We start from the raw sequence: 25,636 nt of genomic DNA, 5'->3' as shown, positions 1-25,636 counted from the left end.
CTTTGTCTTACTGCCACGTATGTTTTAGCACACCAGAACTGAAGATTCAAGATGTTTCACAAGATATATAGAGGAAAATAATCTCAACAACAGCAAGGCTATGGTTAGTCATGTTAATGTCAAACATCCTGAAGAAGTGTGGTTTGAAGTTTGTCAGGTCACCTTAGTCACTCAAGTGACCTATTGCTATCTGTTTTTGTCCATTGTGATGCATTGTGCATTTAACATTTGAACATTTTCAGCTTCTCTGAAATGACTGAACCAATTCCAACCAATAGCAACTATAGGTGAAGGGAAACAAATATTTTGAATTTCATGGTCCCTCCCCTCTTTTGTGCCTGACCCATCCAAATTAATGTAATCTTTCAAATCTTCTTTTACTCCTGGACATCAATCAGTCAAACTGTTAGCATGACTGTAATAAGCATTGAGCCCTTCACCAAAATTGTGAAATTCATGGCTTCAGGGCCAGGGACTCTGGTGTTAGGGTGGGGCTCTATAGATCATTTAGTGAAATGCATAAATTCTTCAAATTAAAAAGCTTTTCTCCACAATATATTTACTAGAAGTAGACAAACTAAGTGCATAAATATGATGAGCAAGGGTGCTTCTTCCAAAATTTTGAAATTCATGGCCCCTGGGTCAGGGTTTCTGGAGTTTGGATGGAGCTCTATTGATTATATAGTGAAATGCATTATTTCTTTGAAAATCTTTTTCTCTGCTCTTAGGTATTTAGAATACAAACAAAGTGAATGGTTATAATGAACAAAAGTGCTTCTTCCAAAATTATATGAAATCCATGGCCCCTGGGTGAGGGGTTCTGGTGTTAAGGTGGGCCTCTATTGATCATATAGTGAAAATGCATTAAGTAAAGGAGAAAGGCCGAAAACTGTCCATTCTGTGAGAGAAAGAACTAATCGAGGGCCGTAGGCCCGAGATTAGTTCTTTCTCTCACAGAATGGACAGATTGAGGCCTTTCTCCTACTTAAAACATGATTTCCTTTGTTTTGAAAATAAAATATAAAATGTACAAAATGACAGGTAGCAGACATACAATGGCAAGTTCATTGTTTACGGAATGGACAGTCACAGGTAAGCTAGGGATGCAGAGCAATTTGTTGAATAGCCATTGTGTTTCCAGATGCAAATAACAAAAGGTTTTTGTCTTAAGAATGGACAGTTACAGGTGGATTTTGTGGGATACTAGTATTTATACAAGTATGCGATGCTTCAAAATCAGTTTACAGTTTGCGTTGTAAAGGCATACATGTTTTCCTGTAATGGAGAGAGTATATGACAGAATCAAAATCTTATAAACCAAAATATGCACAAAATTAGTGATATTTGGATCTGGAAACAGAAAAGGAAGAGTAAAAGAAATATTAGCCAAATTTTGACCCAAAAATGAACTTCGACGACAGATATAGATGATCAAATTCAAATCAAACCTGGAAATGTTTTATTTGAATTCTATTTTTGGGGATATATTAACTGCAGCAGTGTAATGGTGAGATGCAAATTGTGTTCTGAGTGCTGGATTAGCCATGAGCCAATCTTCGACCTGAAATGTTTTTCAAATCAAATCGGGAAATGTTTCATTTTTATTTATTTTCTACCGAAATATTAACTGCAGCAGTGTAGTGTTCATAGTGCAAACTGTTTTCTGGGTGGAGGATTTAATACTAGACGTACTTCTATCTGAAAATGAATTCTCCCCGAGGGAATGATTTTTCCGAAATTTAAATCAAATGTGAATTCGAAATTGTGTCATTTGAATTCAAGTTTTGTGAAAATTAAGTTTTGGGTATTGAAATAATGTGCATCATTCATGGATTTAAAAGAGTGAAATCGAGCGGATGCTGTGTAGACATTGTGTTCTGGAATAACTTTGGTCTCCGCGTTCTTTTTGTTATTTACATGTAAATTAAAAAGTATTTAGTATATTTGTTTTTGTTTCCCTCTTGAACACATTCCAAAGTTTACCTGTAACTCTCCATTCTCTTTGTTTTAACTGTCCATTCTTTTTGAAAAAAACTGTCCATTCTTAAAAGAATGGACAGTTTTCCAAAAAGAATGGACACTTACAGGTAACTTAATGGATTGTTTGAGGAGTTAGCTCAACATTAAGCTATAGAATGGACAATACAAACAAAAGGTTTACGTCACAATCATGTTTTAATTCTTTGAAAATGTTCTGCTCTTTAGTATTTAGCAGAGAAACTAAATGCATGGTATGATGGCTTAATGATGGCTTAATAGAGTGCTTCTTCCAAAATTGTGAAATTCCTGGCCTTTGAGACAGGGGTTCTGGAGTTTGGGTGAGGCTCTATTATTATCATATATTGGAATATATTCTGCTTTAAGAGGAGTTATTCTCCCTTGTAATTCAAATATGATCATTCATTAATGCAAATAATGTAATTGATGGATAAATTAGATGAAAGAATTATACAAGATTTTTTTAAATATATACAATATGCAAAATACGTTCATACAATGTAGTTTTAGTAGTCATTTAGACTAGTAAATAATAGATGAATTAAATTGAGAAAAAAAACCCTGATATATGTATATCAAATATTATTCAAAGACCACAAGAGGCCAATATGGTGTAGGAATCTGCTGAGTGTTCCATGTAAATCTCTTGTTATGTTTGGTGATAGTGGTAGGGTAAAAGATAGGGCAAGTTTCTGAGTTGTTGCTGATTACCAGACTACTATTTTGTTGAACTTTTTTCTCTCTTTTTGAGTTATTTATTTTGTGCTTTTATACAAATATTTATAATTCAACAGATCCTTTACAGGGTTGTATTCAGATGACTGTTAAGGCCCTTGGGCCCTCTGTATAAATTAATGCTTATGGGCCACAATAGGGGATAAAAAATTACCCGAATCACTAGCATCTATCAACTGAGCTACAGCTATCTGGCCCTACAACCGTAAATGGAGAATAGACTTGTCATGAGTCAAAATTTTTATCCTTTATATCTGGCATTTTATTTCTAATATATGTTTTAAAAAACTTTATATTTGTATAATATTTATAAATACAAACATATGATGAAAATTTTATTTGATTATCAAAATTATTTCAAAAGTTCTATTCATTTGAAATTTTGACTTAAGTCTGTTCTCAGTGTATGGTCTTGCAGCTGGACACCAGCCATCAAACCTGCCACAGTATTAATATGCAGACTTTGTCATGTTGTTTGAATATTTTTTTTTTCAACTTTTTTACCCTGGAATTAGGGTGGGGCTAAGATAGGGGATCAAATTTACATAATGCATGTATACAGGGAAAAATCTCTAGAACAGCAGGACTACACCGTGTGTTAGTCTTATTATTATAGAAGCATCCGCATGTTGTGTGGATTCAAGTTTGAATAAGTCAGGACTCCTTAGGCCACAATATGCGGTCAAATTTTTCATGGAAGTAAAAGGAAACTTAGATGTGTCATAATGCCACGAATGTCCCCGCAGGCAACCGCCAAAATTTCAAACACCATATTTAGTTTTAAATTTGTATTCGAACTTGACCTGTATTTTCTGGTAAAATACCTGCATATGCAATTTCAACCTTTTACATACATTCCTACAAAAGTTAGAAAGTGGAAACTGAAAATGAATCACTGGGCCAGAAAAGCTGAAACTTATGTGGAAGCATCCTGGTCTAGTGTAGATTTTAAATTGTTTAAAACTTGACCGCCCTGGGTAGGGTGTGGCCACAATAGGGAATGAAAGTTTACATTGAAATGTAATTAAAAAAATCTTTAAAAATCTTCTCAAGAACCACTGGACCAGAAAAGCTGAAACTTAGGTGGAATCTTCCTCATGTAATATAGATTTTAAATTGTTCAAATCATGCCCCCCAGGGGGTGGGGTGGGGCCAGAATTGGTAAATCAAATTTTACATTGAAATATAAAGGAAAAATCTTTAAAAACCTTCTTTTCAAGAACCACTGAGCCAGAAAAGCTGAAATGTATATGTTAGCTGACTGAGATTATAGATTGTTCAAATTATGATCCCCAGGGGTAGAATTGGGCTACAATAAGTATGACGAAGGGAAAATCTCGTGAAGAACAGCAGGGCCATTTGAAGTTACTCAGATGAGCGTTGTGGCCCATGGGTCTCTTGTTTTCTAAGTTCAAGAGGGCTAACTCTGTCAAAAATCATCGAACCATGACCACATTCGAACTTGATTTGCGTATTCCTATGACGTTTCCATATGTCAAATTTGAGTTGATTGTGTGCAACTGTTGCCGAGATAATGAACGGAAAGTCAGTGATGACAGAATGACGAAATGATGGAACAGGGTAAAACTATATGCTCCCGGCCATTTTATGGCGGGGGCATAAAAACGTGTGGTTAGATACCTATGGCCATTTTGCAAATTAGATCGGAGCTGCGTGTGATGACTTGCAAATTATTCTGTCAATATCCTTTGAGTAAAGAAGAGGTCCATGAGCCACAATGCTCACCTGAGTAACCTTGGTCTTGATTTTCTTCAGAATAATTTTTAAAGATTTTTATTCCCCCGCCATAAAATGGGCGGAGCACTTCCTGTGATCAAACTCAAATTCCCTGCAACCAAGGATGCTTTGTGGCAAGTTTGGTTGAAATTGACCCAGTGGTTCTTCAGAAGAAGTCGAAAATGTGAAAAGTTTACAGAGACAGACGACAGACAGACGCCGAACTCTTAGATCAGAAAAGTTTAATTGAGGCTTCGGCTCAGGTGAGCTAAAAAGTTTAATAGTGCAACGTTTTACACGGAATAGATCACAATTTTAAAATCAGTAGGATGAAAACGAGCCTGTGTCAATGATGAAATGATGAAATCGATGATGAAATATGAAGATAACGAACAGTATTCAATCTCAAAAGTCCAATGAAACGATACAAATTTGGAGCAGAGCAAACACGGACCTCAAAATTTAGAGGTGGGATCAGGTGATGAGTGAGATATCAATTACATAATCTATGGGATATACCCCATGTTTAACAATGTATGGAGAAAATGACTCATTATCAATATGCGTGGGATTTATCCCATTTGAGCAAATTTGTGGGAGAAAAAAATCCCAATAGGAGAAAATATCCCATCTGACACTTTTTTTCTCCCATGGGAGAAAGGGGGGATAGTTGTTAGGACTAAAAATCCCACCATTCTCCCATGGGATTCTCACTTATAGGACTTCATACTAGTATCTTTTAAAAAAGAGATATTTGAGAGTTTAACATGAGACCCGTAGATACTGCTAAGAAATCCCACCAAGTGCTATAATTTATTTTTGGACATCACAATTAGAAATGGTAGTAAAAAGTCTGGACAATGTCGTGTCCGGAGTTAAATGTCGCACTGTTAAAAGAACTTACGACTATAGGACCAAAATCTGAAGTTGATCGTAAAATCTTACAAAACAAACGATTCTGTTTAAAATTTCTTACATAAAAATATCTTACTAATAGCTTTTAAGAAAAGATAAAAAGCATTACAAAATCATAGTAATAAAGTCACTCACAAAATTACAGATCGTGGTCTTCGTTGTAAAATCTTATTTAAAATGGCCCTGGTGATCTTAACTTTTAGGGGGATGATGTTAACTTTTAGGAAGATGAAAACGTGCGAAGTTACAAAGGCGAAGTGAAAGCAGATATTCTCATTTCTCAATAAAATGTTTCCAAAGTTAATTATTTTGCAAATACAGCTTGAATGTTAACAAGACACCCCCTCTCTCTTCCATGAAACAATGATGATAACTATCATTGTTTAGGATCGCAAAATTGAATGTCACTCCTCTACAATATAATAACTAAGTGCACAGAAACTTAATTAACTGTTATAGATTATCAATGTTTAAATATTTCAAACTGTTTGCAGGAGTTAGCGGTGGTGATATTTTTTCAGCTTTGATGCATCAATGGTGTGTCCATTCTCTTTGAAACTTTCGGGATAGCGTGATTATACTGTAAACTGCACACATATTGAGTGATAATGACATGGAAACGCATTATCGGCTGCGTCTTTGTGGAGATGAATTATTCTGTGCCGATTTTATCGAGGCTGACCGAATTCTAACACAACGTTCATGATCCTATGTTTTTGTCATCTTACTTTACCGTGACAGAATCGTGCCAACTTTAAACACTCTTAATAAATCTTCTGTAGACAGAGAATCAAAGTACATCGCTCACTTGATCCAAAGAACCTTTTTGTCGATCTGTCTTCAGAAAATTTTTTTTCTACATTAAATTTAATTTATCCTTCGAGTTCAGACTATTATCAATTTATCTTGGACACAACATGTTTTTTTTTTCCATTTCTCCTTTAAAAAGACACACAAAACAAAATAAATACAATTTGTAAAAACGTCGCTATCTAAAATATCGCACAATTGTAAAATTAATAATTTTTACAATATATTATATCTCTGTTCATGTTATACTTTACAAAAATATTTCATTTATTTTTGCATTATCCCTAAAATTCACTTGAATTGGCTGTTTCCCTTGTGGAACAAGGGATCTAAACTATTTCTGTTTGGGTTTACAGTTGTAGATATATTCATGCAGTTTCCTGTAGCATATTGCGCAGCTCTTTGGATTGTTGCATTTTTATTATTCATTAATAATGAAGAATAAATTAACCAGGGACCTTGGGATGATATAACTGTCAATTAATGATTAATAATTCAGGATCAATTAAAGACCCATGCCATAACGCTCGTCTGAGTCGCTTTTTTCTTCCACAGACATGAATATATATATATGTATACATAATTATAAAAGAGATGGCTGACTGGAATCCTTTATTTCACTAAAGTGAAGCCTGTAGTCAAAGTGAATTTTTACAGACGACAGAAGGACAAATACTGGATACTTCTCAGTGAAATTAATTGACGAGCCCTCGGCTCAGGTGAGCTTTAAGAAAAAAATCGTACTTGAGTCGATTATGATATTGCGTTTCTGCCATGATACCCTAGCCATAATCTGGTGTGGCCCTTTATATTTACCTGAATCAGCCACCAAGTAATTGTTCAATCATATAAGACATTATGATGATTAAATCCTGAGATTGTTTATGAAATCTAAAGAATCTCTTTGGGTTAACAATAGGTACTTATAAAAAAAGTATACACAAACTTAAAAATCCGTAAAAATGATATCGAGCTCGCAGATATCATCCATGCCCCCTTCCCCCCCCCTTCTTCTCAATACTTCACGGTGTGCCTCGATTTGACTACCACATAAGTTTAGCACTATAAAAATACCTCCCTCAAAAGAAGGATACACAAAGGAGAAGGATTGATAAATGCCAAATTTGGCCCCATATTGGATATAAAAATCAAAACACAGCTTAAATTGGGAAAGTTTGCAATTAAGCAATTTAATTCTTGCTTGTTTCAAAACCAGCATCAATTCTAATTAACGGAGGTAATAATAGGGTGACAAAGTATAATATTTTACCGAATTTCCTCAGTTCTGACGGAATTTTGCCAAATTTGAGACACTTTTCGCTTCGGAAAACATAGAGCACAAGCTTGCCTACCTGAGATATCCAAATAAAAGATGCATCTAATACAAATGCATATATATCATGTATGCTCTGTGTTTTCTGAAAAGAAATGTGCTTTACAATTTATGAAAATTTGAATAAAGATAAGAAAATTCGGAAATTGGCATACTTTGTTACCTCTGTGAATCCATCATCAAGAATCAATACTCCTTTTGTTACAGATATGATTACGGTTTTTGATGACAAACTATTGCACACAAAACCGGGGGTGGGGAGTGGGGGGCAAAAAGGGGTCTTGTCCTTTAGCTTGGTTGAATCCATTCTCTAAGATTAAGGTTGATGGACAAGGGGATAATTAGATGATCATGTCTGGGCCATAACTTTAGAAACCTTGCAATAAATTCAAACCTGTTGCTGTTTATGATCTAAAGGTAATGCTTTTTTAAACTTGATGTCCCGGAGTGAGTTATCTTTTCAATTTTTTTTTTTACATGTAAAAGGCTGGCGATCATCTGACATTCACTAAAAAATTATTTTAGTATTTTTTTTTTGTAGAACCCACTGTAAATATTTCCTAGAAGAATAATTCATTATACATGTAAAATAAACAAATAAAAAAAATCTGATGAAGTTGGGGTGTATATTAGCGGTAGGGGAGGCCGTGTCATTTTCACAAGCATCTATGGATAGTCAATATATATAAATGTTATGTAACGATGAAAATGCTTGTTACACACACCCACACCACACACACTTTTCTATATATGACAAGGTTTGAGGAGGCTAATATGACCTAGCTCTTTTGAATGAATTAATGAAAAACAATTACTTTTTATCATTATTGATAGAACAAGCTTCAAAATAAGATTATCAAATTAAATAGGTAAAAAAAAAATAGTTTTAGATTTTAGGTTTTCATAATTTTCCATAAATGCTGAACAGCACGTACTTATCTTTACTAAATTAACAAACAAATCTGACATCAGATTGATGTACTGAATTACTGAGTAAATAACTGTATTAGTTTTGACATGGACATTACCGAAGGTTTTAAAGTTTCATATATTTTTAATTAATATTAATGCTAGTTTTGAAATACAGCTATCATCTTATTTTTAATTACATACTAATATATAATGCTCTTTTTCAGTACTGACTGTTGGACTGTCAGATGGACTGATATCTGTGAGTAAGGAAAAGGATTTTCAAATGTGTACAAATAAGGTATTTTCAATAAAACCAAGTAGACAGTTTCAGTCTGGGGCCTGAACCTTGAACTCTAGGGTCGTGGTTTACATTTTTGTGGTAGAGGGCTCATTGCCTCAGTACCAAGAGAGCCAGAACTTTATATCAATTACTAATTTCTGTTCCCCTTTACTATATACCAGTTCTCATCAGCAGATTTAAATACAACCAACGAAAAGACGTACGAAAAGGGGCAGCAATAGGTCACCTGAGTGACTTGATATGGACTTAAAAACAACATCCATTTTAAATCTTTTAGCAATTTGTACTAAATACTGTGGGAAACAATTTTTAAGGTTCTCAATTTCTTCTTGCGACATTCTTATAGTGTTCGTGAACTGTGAGACAGTAGATTAAAATCCACTGCGCTACAATATATATCCTCAAATAATCAATACCGACAACCCTTTATTACCCACTAATCATAGCTAAAACAATTAGCTAATATCTCAACACGAACCAGCTCCATAACGTTTACGTTCCATCCAGAAGCTGACTCCTGGCTATAACATTTCCGTATTGGATGCTCCCTGTGGAGACTCCCAGAAATGGCGGAAAGTGGATAGCTGTTGGGCAGACGTTAGTACACAATTAACTCTGATTACAGCGGATAACAGAGACAAGACTAAGATACTTAATGTACACTAGTGCGTATTGTTGTAGAGAGCGGGGATGTTGACTTGTTGTTAGTTTGTGCCTTGGAGCTCTTTACCATGAAGAATTGGTGAGTACGTCAAAGTTTTTATTAAAGTAATTTTGTTTTGAATTGTTAATATATCATGATAGTTTAATTTACTGTTCTTGCGTGTATCGTTACTCTAGAATTGAGAAACATGCCAAATTTACACTTTTTTCTACAAAATGTTTTAGTAAAAAATTATAATTATGCTGCTCTATTATGAAACATGGCAGCTCGGAATGAATTCTTTTATTAGTCTGGGGAAATACACAACCAGATGACGTGAGATTATAAAGATTACCTTATTTAAAATCTTTGCGTATATGAAAAATTTCTTGTTTTGGTTTTATTGAGCAGGTTTCCTGTTTACAAGGCCTAATCAGGATTATTCGTTAAACTCATATTCACATAAAGTTTTTTTTTCATTTAAAATCTAATGTAGGGCTCTTTTTAAAAGCACATTTAAGTATAATCAATAGCAATATTTCTTAATAAGACTAGGATTTTGGAACAGGCAATTGTTGTTTTAGGTCCAAAAAATGGATATCATAGCCCTTGAAAGATCGTATAAGTTCCCCAAAGGGTTTACATCTACTACTTCTATTAACAGATTTTGCAACCAATATGAAATATTCATCATGTTTTGTAAATGCAATGTATTTTCAATATATTTTTATCATTTTGTACTAGCAATACTTTGTTCAGTGAATGCACCCGGGGGAATCTGTTGTTTGTCTTTATTCATGTTCGAAATCTCTTTCAAAATTAAGATTCTGGTGCAAATAAACCTTTACGTATACAGTTACTTCCAAAAACTATTGCAATCATACTGACTTTCGTAATTTACATCCAGAGTTGATTTCATATGAAAAATTACAGGTAGTATCTGTACACTCTCCAAATGACTTTGTATCATTGAATTAAGGAGGGATTCAAATGTTCAAATTATATTTGCCTAAATGTATCAAATATTCAGAAATTTGCCAGACGTATACGTCATTCCGAATTTCCTCTGTTCTTTATACACGTTAGTCTAATTGAGATGTTAGGAATTTGAAAAAAACAATTCTTTTTATCATTCTCGCAAATGTATACCTTGACATAGAAAAGGGAAACTGAATTTAAGATCTAGTAAGCATCACATGATTTGCAACAGTAATTGAAGGAAAGATGATAATGACCTTGACCAGGCCCAAAGACCATAAACTGAGGGAAAAAAACTTAAGTCAAAATGTTGATTTATAATATTTTTAGTTTTAATTTAACATATTTGCTAAAAGTATGCAATTTTGTATAACATTAAAATGCAATTATATGGCGAAAATTTTGTTTCATTATCAAAATTATTTCAAAAGTCATATTGGTTTGAAATATTGACTTAAGTCTGTTCTCGGTTTATGCTCTTGGGGCCTGACCTTGATGCTAAAATCAAACGGCCAAATTTAATCTACCGGTAATAGATACTACGTCTTAATATTATATTGGCTCCTCAAATCCATGAAAATGTGAATAAATTTTAAATACAATAAACATGCAAAGAATCCCTCCTTAAAAGAATCATTCACTTTAAAGATTTGCACTTTTATGTAAGGAATGCGAGCGAGATCAAAGATTTCCTCCATACTTTTATGCAACATAAAATCATATTGAGAAATATTTTCAGGAAATTCAGATTTTATGGATGAATGGGTACCATGGCAACGCGTCTCAAAGTTTGAAAATGCAAATATTTGGACAATTTCGAAATTTTCCTGCAAATTTTTGTGAAAATGTTGATTTAAGACCATTGCTAAAACATGAGGTTTAAAACTTGAAGTTCATGTTTCATATTTACCAAAAACTTCATGGGGAATGTAGCCAATTACTTGTTACTTAGGGAGGGGGTCCACATTTCCACATTTTTCATTGAATGTTCAGATTTTTGCAGCATTTATTATTGATAGTAATTAGTCTATATACAAATTACAGAAAGTCTTTTTAAATTGAAATGATTGTAATAATATCGTTGTTATGGAAATAGAACCATAAAAAGAATAGAAACAAGTAATTTGTTTTGCCTTGTCTTATATAGTGGATAACATCAACTTATGAATCATGATTCATTGAAAATTGTTGTTTCAAAAAGCGAAGTGTCTGTGTAAAAATCTCAGTTTAGAGCGTTGCTATGGAAATAAGATGAAAATGTCTATTAATGTTGGTATGATAACATTTCTTTATTTGGATATTTACCTTTCTAGGAAAAATCTCTATACTTTTTTAAATGGTAATTTATAAAATCAATAAACTAGCTATCCATTCAATCTAGTAATAAGACTCAATCTAAATGCAAGAAGGAATTACAAGATACAAAGAAATACTGAAATTTATTTCATTCTTACCACAAATACTGGTTAGTAACCAAGGAAACCATGTTGTGTTCTTAAATTCAATCAAGTATTGAATTTTTATGATAAAATCTGATAATTGGGCATCATTTCTGAACATTTTAAATAAAAGTCATTGCTGAAAATGGCATGTAAATTTGCAGTTTCTAATAGCAAAATCTGCATGAATCTTGTGAATCATTGAAATATTATCTTTATGACATGAATGCTTATTAGAAAAAATAAAGAACTTTTTCAAACATCCCTTTTCAGTGACACAACTTAATGTAAGTTTAATCATAAAAAATAAGTAGATTCTGATGATCTTTTTGTTTTTTAGAATTTGATAGATAATTTGTACATTTTAATGTAAAATTCCTTGCTTAAAGCCCGGTTACCATGGCAACAGAATACATATAAGCAAATTGCTTATGTGTTGATACATGCACCTCTTCAGGATTGTAAGATGTTTTGTTACTATATGAATAGAATGAGACAAAAAAAAAATTAAATAAGATAGGCCTATTATATCTTAAACAATAAGACACTTCATTCCTACACCTGTGTATGTGGTCATTTACATTCTTTGTTCCCGCGTGAAGCCATATTAAGGAATCAAAATAGATAAATTTTTCTTTTTTTTCAACGATTCCATAGATACTGTAACCAAATTAACATTTAATTTTTGAAGGAGGTAGAAGGCTACATTTGTATGAATTTCATGAAAATCTGTTTATGTGTGTCAGAAAGTTACTGAGAATGGCTCTTGAAATGTGTTGGTCCTTCATCTTGTTCTATTTGTAAAGAAACAGTTAAGATTGTTTGACGGCCTTAGGCCATCATTAAAAATATCTTTGTTTCCCCTAACCCGACCCTAAAATTTCAAGTTGAGTAGGTAGGTAGGTAATTTTTTTTTATGACAGCAGTTTTGAAAATACATTCTGAAAATTGAATAATATATCTATAAATAAGAAAGAACAAAAGAAACCGATTTTAAACCTAATACATGTATCATACAAATGAAATTTAAAAGCAACATGTATGGTAAATTAATTCACAAATATTATTCATTTGAACTTGTGAAATATCTCGGGCCAGCGTAAATTTATTGAAATTGAATTTTTACAAAGAAAAAAAACGTTGGCCCATGCAGTGTCACAGTATACATGTAGATGTTGGCACGATAAAGATCCCTTACTGATGCTTTATGATCAAGGGCCATACGTGCCGAGAAAAAGTCTAAATTAGGAGCCCTCCACCAGGCAGGTGTTCAATTGTCGACCCAGCGATTTTTAAAGGTATTTTAAAGCAAGAAGCAACCTATTTTCAATGGCCCAACTAAAGGAAAGAAAAATACACTGGACGTCTCAGGAAGCCGTACCATAAGCCAACTTTAAAAATTTTAACACTATTTGAAAAGAGAGTACCTGTATAGACAATATTTAATTCAACCAAACCATATCTAAAATGATTAAAGTTATATCTAATGTTATAGTTACGAAGTTTACCCCATAAATAAAAGGAATGAAGAAACGACATCCGAATTATATTTATCAAGAAATAATTATACAAAGATATATTTACAAATCCCATGGTCCTATATAGTAAAAATAGAATCATACATGAAGTGTTTTTTAGATCGAAACGAATGAAATGCAGTGAAATTTATTGATATGCATACACAAAGTGGGCCCCTCATCTGCATGCTCATGAGGCAGGCTTTGTCATGCTTACTACGTACGTTAATTTTAGAAGACACATTTGTAAATGCCATGTTAACACTCCTTAGTCATGGTATATTTAATTCACAAAATGTTTCAAGAGTGTAGGACTCTAATAAGTTAAAGACTGCGATTGATACATCGCCGTTGTTTTATAACACTAAATAACCCTCTGTGGTAACATGTTGTGGGCGCCAAATGAGAGTAAAACAAAAGCCGCCATTCTGATAAAAAACGAATTTTGATGAAATTGTATTTTATAAAGTTGATAAACAATAAAAAATAAATATTTGAATAATCTTATTAAAAAAACTTTTCAGTCGGCACGATTTAAGTGGGTCGGTCGCGTTAGGGGAAACAAACCTATTTTTTATTTTGGCTTATTCAACAGAGAGATACCTGACGCTTCTTACCTGGTATCGTATTTAAAAGTATAACTTATTATACTATTCATTATACCTCTACTGATTTTTCACAATACAAATTACTTTATTCCTATAACTATCTGTTCCACAAAAAAGCAGATGGTCGAGGACAAGCATTAAATACTCTTTTTACTCGATACAGGTATTCTCTTCTGCACTGAGCTGCGATGGATTTCTATTCTATATACATTTGATAAATTTGATACCTTAGAATATACTCAATTTAATGTATATGCTTTTATTCCGTCTGTACTACATGTATCAGTGTTTGTCCGGATTATTATGCTGCAATGTAGCCCTTATTTGTGCTAAAAATATTTACAATTACATGTAACAGATATTTTTGAAATTCAGATCTCAGGCTTTTAAACAGTTGGGCTGCATATCAGTAACTGCACTCCACTGGATTTCATTTATATAATATAATTAATTTAAATAATTTATATAATTTTATATCCTACATTAAAGTTATTTTAAAGTTTTTATTATATCCACGAAAATATGTACAGTTGTATAAAAAAAAAAAAAAGGAAAAAAAAGAAAAACAAAACAACGACAAAAAACAAAACAAAACATTGTATATCCAAGCATGCGGTATGTTGTGCACGGGGTGTGTGCTTTCGAAGCGATAAAAGGCAGTTTGTGCAATTCCTCTGATATTTTGATCATAAACCCAATGTATGTCAATCTTAAAAAATTGCTCTGATCTTCGGAAATGTGTTGAGGTATTTGATTAAACTAGAAAATGTACAATGAATTCATAGGTATCCATATGCTTCTAGAATAATGCTTTCTTCCGTATGCATATGCTTTCCGGCCAAATGTATCCATAAATTGAGAAATTGGACATATAAAACGTATCTCGACCCCATTTTTATCGTTTCGAAAGCATACACCCCGTGCACAACATAGTGCACATGTTGGGATATACACGGTGATAAAAGTACAAGAAAAAGGGAATTAAGACTAGACATTACCAGTTCATTGAAAAGTAAAGAAAATATCAAAATAACATGATGTATCGACAATATCATGCTACGTACTTAATGTCTATAAAAGGGTTCTCCTATATCTACATACTAGGTGCATTGACTAGAACTTAGATGATGTAAGAGAAACGAATTACTACATGCATGTAGCCTGAAGTCATCGATTAGAACGAAAATCGATGACTGAAACCAATCCAGGCCCTAAAGCTTTCTCCTGTTACCATGAAGTCATTCTTTAACTTTGTATCTTTATGATAAAAAATATTTAAGGACTTTTGTGAGATTTTGGATTATATGTTTTAATCCACTGCACATTTCTTCATGTATATATTATTCCTCCCCCCCCCCCAAATGTTATTATATTCGTAATAGCAGAAGTTTAAAATGTACGTAAAAACGTCACAGCTAGGTGGTACATGCATATAAGTATCACCTCGTGTGCATACTGAAATGTAAATGTTAATACTGTGATGTAATTCGATTTACGTAAAACGTACTGCTAAAACAAGTGTATGCATGATTGACATTAAAATAAAAAATTCTACATAAATTGATAGGTCATTTCTTGTGTGCCACAAATACGTTATGTACATGATACAAGGGTATATGTATTTTTTCTCGTACTTCGGGTACCAGTTGACAAAAGCGATAATTGAATAATTTTTTACTTAGTGCACTTAGTGCCATTACCGTTCGAGTGAATTCCGCAAGTTATTATCTTAAACTATTACATAGCTAGTATAGAGTAAGTTTAACGACTGAATTGAAATGTGAACTTTAATATTATGTTTTATAATTATACTAATAAGTACTTCCTGCAAAATATTCAATTACATCTGATTAATAAACGATTGATGTTATGAAGCAAAAAAAATTACTTGTTGTCCACGAGTAATAGAATAAAAATTGTGAAATAAGAAAAAAAAATAAAGTGTTTCACAGTTTTAAGTATTGCGTCATCTGAGCACTGGAAACGAATTGCGATTGATTAAAAACCGTTCGTATCTAGTGCTACGCTAGGGTATGAACAGATGTTTTGAACAATGAATGCAGAAAAAAATGTCGCAATTCTTGAATCACTCCCTGTAGTCAACAATGACTGTATTGAAAAAAAGGAACTGGACTTCCAAATCCTCTGCAAAAATGTTAAAATACGACGTCACCCTCGATTCTTCTTGTTGACAATATGGAAGCTTTATTGTGATAGAGTACGTAGACACTTCCATCGTGTATTAATATCATTATGTACCTTCTAGGAGACAAATTCTCGCTTAATGGACAGAATATTTGAAACGAGTCTCTTCTAAAGGAGATTCTCCATACTGAGCTGTCAAATAAACAGCCAAAGAAGGTTAGCTGTTCTGACACTAAAACAGAATTATGAGATGGTAATGAAAAAAAAAAAATCCATCAAGTGCATCAAATATATGCTCAACTTATCTGTAGATGGCAGACCAGGGCTCCTTATGACATTCTTGTTTTACGTTAAAATGAAAAAATTTGGAGGTGGGGGAGAATGTGGAAGCTGTTGTATTTCGGGGTTCCGTGTTTGAATTAATACTACAATACCGAGTTAAAGGTTGCATAAAAAACAGTCCAAGCAGTTTGATGAGTGTTGACAATAAAAAGAAAAGAGAAAATATAGAACCCCAGTAAGTACATGTATATAAAGGGTACATGTATTAAGTGCAACATTCTCTATTTGTCATTCCAGTCAAAAATCTTCCAAGAAAATAAATAAATAAATGAAATGTAAAAAATTGAATAAAATGCTATCTTTAAAGATGCAGATCCAGGGCTTCTTCTCCACTGACAAATGTCGAAGCGAGGGGGAGGATGCCGGAATGCGTCTCCCCACCTTTGGATGAAAAGGGAGATCTGTCCTTAAAAACATTTTGGGGTAAAAAAAACGTAAAGAAATAAATGAGACGTATATATATTCATGAGGCGTAAAATACGACTGCTTCTCATCTCACGACAATCTGGATGTTAATTTAAAAAAAAATGTGCCTGCACTAATTTCAAATTTGTTTAATCTTCATACCAAAACAGTAAAATCGTAGTACGGAAGCCCTGGAGGGACGTTAATTGACTTACTTCTTATGACTTATTTGTTATAACTTATTTGTTGTAACTTATTTGTTACTACTTTTTTGTTGCTGGTTATAACTAAGTGTAACGTAGCTATGGAGAACGTGTGACTTGGCTTACTTGTATTATTAAAGTAATATGTTTAGTCCTAACTCTGGTTTTTGATTGATTAATTGTGGTTCAACGTCCAATACTGTTGTGGCCACTAAATTCTTATCCGTTTATATCTTGCAACTTTGTTGTTACAATTCAATTTTTATTTGTTAATTATTATTTGTTATTTCTTGTTTTTAATAGTTATTTTTTAATTCTCATTTGTAACTTCCAGTTTGCATATTGATCGAACACATGAACATATTAAACTATTATATTATTTAATAAATTCAAAGGCAAAATATTACTTTCTTCTTTTCTGAAACTAAACGTAGTCTCCATCTTTCTCGCCACGTTTTGGGTTAAGTAAATGTGTGATAACAAATTTAGAATAACAAGAATTAACAATTAAGTCATAAGAACTAAGTCAAAACACCTAAGAAGTAAGTCAGTGTCCCTCCAGGGCTTCCGTAGAAATACAATATTTTTTTATTTGGAAAAAAAAACTTAAACAAAAAAACAGAACAAAAAAATCGGAAAAAAAGTTTTTTGTGATTTTCTTGTTTGATGCCCGAAAAAAAAAAACCCAAGTACATGTACTTACATATTCCTTTATTTCATCATTTCCGAACAAACTAACTAAAGGTATATATCTATCTGACTTTGAAGTGCTCTGTATTATGCAGTCCGTGTAGCCAACGCTGAGAAAAAGAGTGCCTCACATACTAGAAACCTACTGGGCGAACATAGTCTATCACAGAACATGTTCATTTTGCAGAGTTTTATACGTTACACTTGAATTTTCTAATTTTGTATGTGCTGTATACGCAGACAGACTGGAAAAATTGATGAGATTTACACATTGTCAAATTGTGAACCAACCAAGGAAATGGGGGAGATTATGAAGAAAAAAAAAGAGACGAAATCAAAGCCCATCAAACTTAGTGAGGAAGGGTAAGAACTGAAATTCCAGAAGTTGCAAGTGATCTTGGGAAAAATTGCATGGGAAAGGAATGCTCTTGGATGATATTGATAAATATGTCATCAAAATTTTGAGGTTGGACCAAAACTTAAATCCAATCCGGAAGCTGCATGAATAATCAAAATGTAAAAACATTATCGCTTTCAGGTTTCTCAAGAGGGGATATCCATCCATCTAATCTAAAACGAGGTCACAGCACTAATATTTAAAAGGAATCAGGTTATTAAAATTTAATAATGAGATAAATGAGGCGTCAAAATTTCATATTTTAAAAAAATCATAAAGAAATACGTCATTCAGTTGGCGACAGAACTTCATTTCTATTTTGAATTCTGTCGAAGATTATGCAAGATGTTGGGCTAAGTATGAAAGGGAAGACCTGAACACTTTTTCAGAATGGATTATGCGTTTTAGAAATATATTCATGGCTCATTATTAGAACTGTATTTTAGAAGTTGGTTTTAATTCTACGTCTGGAAATCCAATTTATACTCACAAATGACTTTTAAGGATGTTTAATACTTTAGACATTCCAGTTAACTAAGTTCGATCTACCTTTCTTAAACTGGATTCCTAAACTTTATAAAAATCCTTAAAATGCTCTGCCAATCCCCTGTATTTACTCCTTACAAAAATATTAACTGCTGTAAGGAGTATTGTGCTACTATATTCTAGAATTGGTGTAAATCAGATGAATATTCTCAAAATCTCAAAAGAACCTTTAGAAAATTTCAACTCACCCATATTCTAAACTCAATAACATTAAATCGTACGACTTTTCCACACTTTATACTACCATTCCTCGCGACAAATTAAAAAAAAAACTAGGCTTTTCATGCCAAAGACAACTCCTTCTTCAATAAAAATGGAACTTCTAAATGAAAAGAAGAAAACAATTGTTAACACTTGCCTTCATCTCGACATTCAGATATATCGACAACGTTTTGTCAATCAACAACAGTTAATTCCATTCATATGTCTACTCGCTATATCCAAGTGAACTTGAAATAAAAGACATCACAGAGTCTGTCACATCTGTTTCATATTTAGATGTTTTACTGACTATATACGACAAGAGCGAACTAACAACTAAATTGTATGGCAAACGAGATGTCTTCAATTTCCATCGTTAACTTTCCTTATTTTTGTAGTAATATTCAGTTATCACCTGCATATTGTGTATACGTCTCCCAACTTATTCGATACTGAGGAGCATGCTCCGATTACGATCAATTTTTAAACCGAGGCAGTCTACTGACAGATAGGTTAATGTTACAGGGATATCAACAATCTTGCTTAAAGTCATTTCGTAAATTCTATGGTCGTTACAATGACCTTTTAACAAATATAACCCATCACTGGGTCGTATTTTGGCTAATAAGTTTCAAACAAATTTTTATAGGTCTTTGCCTTTATACTAAATTTGACTACGGATTGTTCCATCTACCTGATAAATACATAGGGCTCACGGCAGATGTGACTGGTCAACAGGGAATGCTTACTCCTCTTACGCACCTGATCTTACTTCTAGCATTCCTAGGGTCCGTGTTTTATGCCCTGTTCACACATTTGTATTGCTTGTAAACTTTTTTTTTTTTTAGATCGATCACTGTTATCTTCATCTTTTCATTAAATAACAGATCGAGAGCAACAGATTCGATATGTCAGGATTTATAATGATTTATTAATAGACACACTGTGAGCAATATCAGTTCTTGCAAATGATTTAACATTTTGTTTTGATAAAGATATTTGATCTCTGTCGAACGTTAGATTACATTTGCAGGGAAACATGTTGTTATCATATACCCACCATGGGTCCTCGCCTCTATAACATACACCTATAAGTGATAATATTGAGAAACACTATTGTTCACTGTGAGGTCAGACTAAGTTTTGTTTTGAATCTATTTACACGATGAAGAATTCCTCAGACAGTTCTATCTGATTTTTGTACAAACTCCTATTATTTACGCTGAAGTATCTCATTAGTTGATGCCTGCGTTCTTATTGGCGGGTTTTGTTTGATTACGTATTATTAGAGTGGTGGACGATTCCCATATTTCTCCATAAGCAAGAATCAATGCATTATCGTGGGCGGATGAGGAAATAGCAATGGTGCTGTATTTATGCATTTTCTACGGAGGTTTGCACGACTTTTTTTTTTTTGTAAGTGAGACATTTTCTTGGTATCAAAGGGTGCTATCTGCCATCATTCACCATTGGAGTGTTTTATTACGTTATTGGTGTATTTGACATAATTATTTGTACTCACACTTTAAATGATAAACCATCTCTACAAATTTCATCGACAGCAGTCCGAAAAAGCATAAACTACGGTTCGTATCGGGCAAATCAAACTTGTTCCTACTAAATAATGGCTGCTGTGGAAAACGATTCACGCATTTCTTTTTTTTTTCGCATATGGGGATTTCAGGCTATTATTTGATATAAATGGAAAATTATTACAAATAATTCAAGAGAAACATCTGTCGCGAGTTTTTCATATGTCAGCTTTTTATTACTTTTTGAACTATTTAGTAGAAAAGGAAGTATTGACGATGACAAATAGGTTAAATTCTCTCTCTCTCTTTCTCTCTTTATGTCAAAATAAAATGGGTTGATATGTAGGGGATATCTTATAAATGCTTTTAAGATTAAATAGATATACAATTTTACATGCACTCCAAGTTCTATTGATGAAGACCTAGAAATTGAGAGGAAATTCAATTAATGGTATTGTAAATAACAATACATCATATTCATACACCTCCCAGACAATTTTTTTGTATTCTTCACGCTTCTCCAAGATCAATCACGCGTAAATAACACACAATTAGAACTTTGATGCTGTCACAAGGGTATTAAATTGATATTTTTCGTTGATCAATAGACAGCAAGTTCTACTTCATGAGATGACTTGATTATGGACTAGGTGTTCTAGATTCCAGAAATAGTCCCAAAGGGAGCCATTAATATGCCGATGTCTATTTGATTGAAATGACTGAATATTTTTTTCCTTTCCTATTGTCATATCAACAGACTTCTTTGGGAAAACTGCCAGAGAAACTAGCATATAACTCCCTTTAAAACCGGTGCCATTTAGCAAATCTTCCAGAGTAGTAACCCCCCCTCCTCCCCCTACCCACCCCCGCAACGGAAAATTTACTACATTAGTAAACCTTTCCCCATAGAAGAAGATTAACTATATTGGAAAACTCGGTTAAAAAGAACTCGCTTATAAGAAAATCTCGGTTATTTTTTAAATATATATATATCCTTAAATGGCTAAATATTCATATAAGTAAAAAACTAAAAATACATATTGGGATCCAGTTAACAGTCTACCAAGCCGCTATCTTTAGACTCCTCACGAATTATTGACAGCAATAAAAAAAGACACTTTAGAAGTACTATGCTTTAACATATGGAGAAGTTGTTTAAATGAGATATGGATGCAAACAAAAAATGATAATAATAAAAAAAATTATTTAAAAAATCTTAGAGAACTTGTACCAAATATGAAATCACTAAAAGTTTCTCAAATCCGCCAAATCAAAACATCCGACTTGTCCACACTTTATGCAACCATTCCTCATGATAAATTATAAAAGAGACTTTCTGATGATAAAGATAACTGATTACAGTGTATTCCATTAAAATGGCACTCCGAAATATGTACATCTTTTGATTTACGTCCTGAAAATCATTTTGTTAAAACATTCAAGTTCTTCACTTCGCACATGTATTCTAAAAAAATATGCTTGAAATTCTTATTAATAATGTCTAAAAAGATTTGAGGACAATTTGGAGTCCGGGTCAAAATGGACAAGATCAAATTAGAGGAAAAAAAATCTAAATTGGTAGCTTGGAGGGAGGTAAGAAAAAACCCTAATTTTTTTTTTTTTGTCCGACATTGATAATTACACTAAATGTGCATGTTGTACACGGGTTTTTATATTATTGGTAATTGAAATGTTTCTTCTTATGAATAAGCAAGAGAATTATGTTATTTACATTGTAAAAATACTAGTATTTGAGAATCAAATTGTAAATCAACATTCATCACATTTAGTTATGATGAAAAAGTGAATTTAGCTTTTTTGTAAGACAAACTACTTCCATAAGTTTTGCATATTAAACCAAAAGGAAATGGCAATGCATTACTTTACTTAAGTAATGTGTATGTAATGCATTACTTTAAGATTTTTAAAATGCCCAAATACTAGAAGTAATGGTAATGCAATGTAAGGCATTACTTTACAATGTAAATCGCCCAAGCATCTCTCTCTCCCCATCTCTCTCTCAGACCCGATAGCTAGATCTGACTTGTAGCAGTCAGAGGAGACTTCAAGAACAATGCCGAAATCAAATCTATTAAATCAAAGCCGTCGACAAAAAGATATAAAACTAGATACGATCTCGTTGCGAGCAACGAGAGGTCTTCCGTCCGATTCTAAAAAAAAAAAAAACAACGTAAAATCGAGCTGAAAAAAGTAAAAAAATAATTGGACACAAGGGGGATTGAACTCAAGTCGCCAGCATGAAAATCCAACGCGCTAAATACTACGCTATTGGGACAACTGCTCTAAATCTACTTGTATATACTTCTGCAATAGTGCATCTGTCTTAGAATTAAGAAAGGCGGGTCACCATTCACAATTTGGCGCCAAACGCCACGAGTTAATCTTCGCGCCTTTTCTTTGGAATGTTCTATTAAAAAGGTGTAAAAGCTTGAATGAAATTAATAAAAGAACGTTCCAATTAGTTACTCTTTCATGAAAGGGTTGGAATGCTTCGCCAAAAAACAAACATCGCTTTACGACGGTCAAGGAATCAGACACCATTTATGTTCAATAACTTGCATCAGATCTTTGAGAAAAAAAATGTTTATATAAACTTCATTAAGCGATCTTTTAAAATACGGTTTTCTTACCTTTGTCTTTTCTATTAGTTTAATATGATACAAGTGTGCATGGAAAACAGAGGTCACGTTTTACACTAACTACGACGTGACAATCCATGTATTCTTTAACTTTACTTATAACTATGATTTAAGATCTGTTTTTCCGTGGTGCAAAACAAAAGGTAGTAGGTATACTATCTTATTTCATTTACACATTTAGTCTTTTCTTTTTCTACTTTGAGAACCAGCCCAAAACCAATTTTAGTTTGACTTAGAAATGCAACGTAAATACTACGTGACAATCAAAGCATCCATTTACATTTCATTTATCGTTATGTAACTTTCGTTCAAGCAAACGCTCAGCTGCCTCTTTAACCCCCTACTCGCGAAATGTCGGAGTTGATTGAGACAGCCGCCATTTTGGACCCGCTTCAGATTTTCAAATGTTAATATCTCGAGTTTAGATTTATCAATATTAAAAAAAATTAAATAGTAAGCATTATAAGAAAGGTCTCTATTAACATTCCAAAAAGAAATGAAAAATTTTAGAAAACAAAAAAGTTAGAAAATTCGACTTTTTAAATTCGCATATAGTAACGACAGGAAGTCCTGACAACGAACGAAAGGTCGCGTCCTGGATAGTACTTATCACGATCTATAATCCCTGAAAGTTTCACGTTGATATCTGTTACCGTTCTTGAGATTATCCGTGGACAAAATGTTATTTTAATTTCAGAAAATGGTTCGTAACTTGGCACCGGAAGCGAATTTCCAAAAAATCTCTCGGATAAAATAACTTCAGATAACAACACATTGTTTCCTTAAATTTCATGAAAATCCACCCAGTAGTCTCCGAGAAATCGCGTGCACAAAATTAAGTGGGCGGAAAAATAATAATAATAAGAAACAGTAGAATCACTATAAGGTCTTCCGTGAAGACGGAAGACCTTAACTACAGGGTACATAGTCATGATTTGCAAAGCGAAGAGCTAAACCCAAACTTTTTTATGCCTTCCTTTTATTGCCATTAAAAAGAATATTTCATAATAATTATAGTACCTTATTGATGGATATGTAATTGTCTGTTATTTTTTTAATTAGCAGTTTATCAAAACTATAATACATCTTTGAATGATTGATGTTCCTCATTTTAAAACTGAAAATGAGAAAATGTTTAGGTTGAAAATCAGTTCATCCACGACAGAATTATTGAAAAAAAGACAAATGACAAACAATAGATCGATCTTGATTAAGCACTGAGCTATTTTATCTAAACTTTTATTGTGGGCTTAAGAGGCAAGTTAATTGAAACTGGTTTTGCAGGATTTCACGACGATTTAGGAAGTCTGCAATTACGATGCGGTACTTTCTGCCAAGGCCTCTGGCTTTCTAAAGAAATACATACACCGAGACTTAGAATTTCCCAGCTGCGACGGCGTGATTATAGTATTGCCTTAAACTTCCTAACTAAAGAAGGAAATTGAAAAATCTATCGATATTGTGCCAGCAGCATTAAAAGCACGATTAATTATCATCAATCTAAAAAAGCATTTTCTCCGACAGAGTTACAGAAAATCGCATTGGGGCTCTTGCCGATCAAATCTTCTTATTTCCTAGGAAAAGCTGCTGAATTGATAGAAGTGTACAAGTAACATATTTGAGGAAGGGGAAAACACTAAGGCGAACTTTAAGAAAATTATTAACCTTGAGAAAAGTAAATCAGTAAAAAAAATATTTTGAAAATAAATCTTGACAAATTGTTTCACTGAAACTCAAATCTAAGCATCTTTCCTTTTTGGTTAATTAATTAATTATATTTATTGTTCCGGGACTTACGGCCCAAGGATCATGAAACAGACTTAAACTTAACATACCTATTGACTATAAAATAAAAGAAAATTTTTAATTAACTGCGCTCTGATCATGCAATTATAAAAATTGTATTTATTAAGGACTGTGAATTCTTCACCATTTTATGCTCGGTATTTTATTTCCAGAACATTTAGATGCAAAATGTTTACTGAAAATGGTGATATTGTACATGCAAAGAGGGTTTAGATGAATATCGTATGTCTTTTTGTGTTCTTATGATTTTCTACGTAAAGAAACATCTATTTAAAAACAAAGAAGAAAAAAACCCCCAAATTATTCGGTATTGATTATTCACGAGAACCATAATAGAATAATATCATTAATAACTCTTCAATAAAGTGCATTGTTTAATAATTTATTTTGCTGAGATGAACAGAGGATGAAACATTTTCTAGTTAGTACCTTCGTAATGACCATAAATTCATGGCATAAAAAAGGAAGCGTTTATACTTTATAGTAAAGAAGTTATGTTTAATCTCCGCAGTAAATTGAAACAAGACAAACAAAATAAGATTAGACAGAGTGGGCGTATAACCAAAGATATTCCTGTAAATAAGTAAATTAAATGGGAAATACACTGTACCATTAGAAATATTTTCTGTTTAGCAGCATTGAATTAATAAATACAGGAAAAGAAATAAGCAATTATTCGTTTTGTCAAGGAATAGTAATCTGTCATAATAGCTTGTCCCTGCATCAGTTCTGCTTGCAAAAACGCAAAAGTTTTATGAGATAGTGACACTTTCAATAGGTCCC

At 32.9% G+C, this 25,636-nt stretch overlaps 1 protein-coding gene across 1 annotated transcript in view; it reads left to right on the top strand.

Annotated features, from left to right (window-relative positions):
* The first annotated feature begins 9,273 nt into the window (after nucleotides 1–9,273).
* Nucleotides 9,274–25,636, top strand: part of LOC133192676 (ankyrin repeat domain-containing protein 33B-like) — a 31,339-nt gene continuing 14,976 nt past the window's right edge. Inside the window, exon 1 of the mRNA XM_061328668.1 lies at nucleotides 9,274–9,483. The gene's annotated coding sequence lies outside the window, so the exon portion shown is untranslated. The remainder of the gene's footprint in view (nucleotides 9,484–25,636) is intronic.

Source organism: Saccostrea echinata, unplaced genomic scaffold, assembly GCF_033153115.1.
Source record: "Saccostrea echinata isolate AGI-Se365-2 ecotype Australia unplaced genomic scaffold, CSIRO_AGI_Sech_v1 ptg000025l, whole genome shotgun sequence".
NCBI classification, from domain to species: Eukaryota; Metazoa; Mollusca; class Bivalvia; order Ostreida; family Ostreidae; genus Saccostrea; species Saccostrea echinata.
This window is presented reverse-complemented; position numbering and strand designations above follow the sequence as displayed.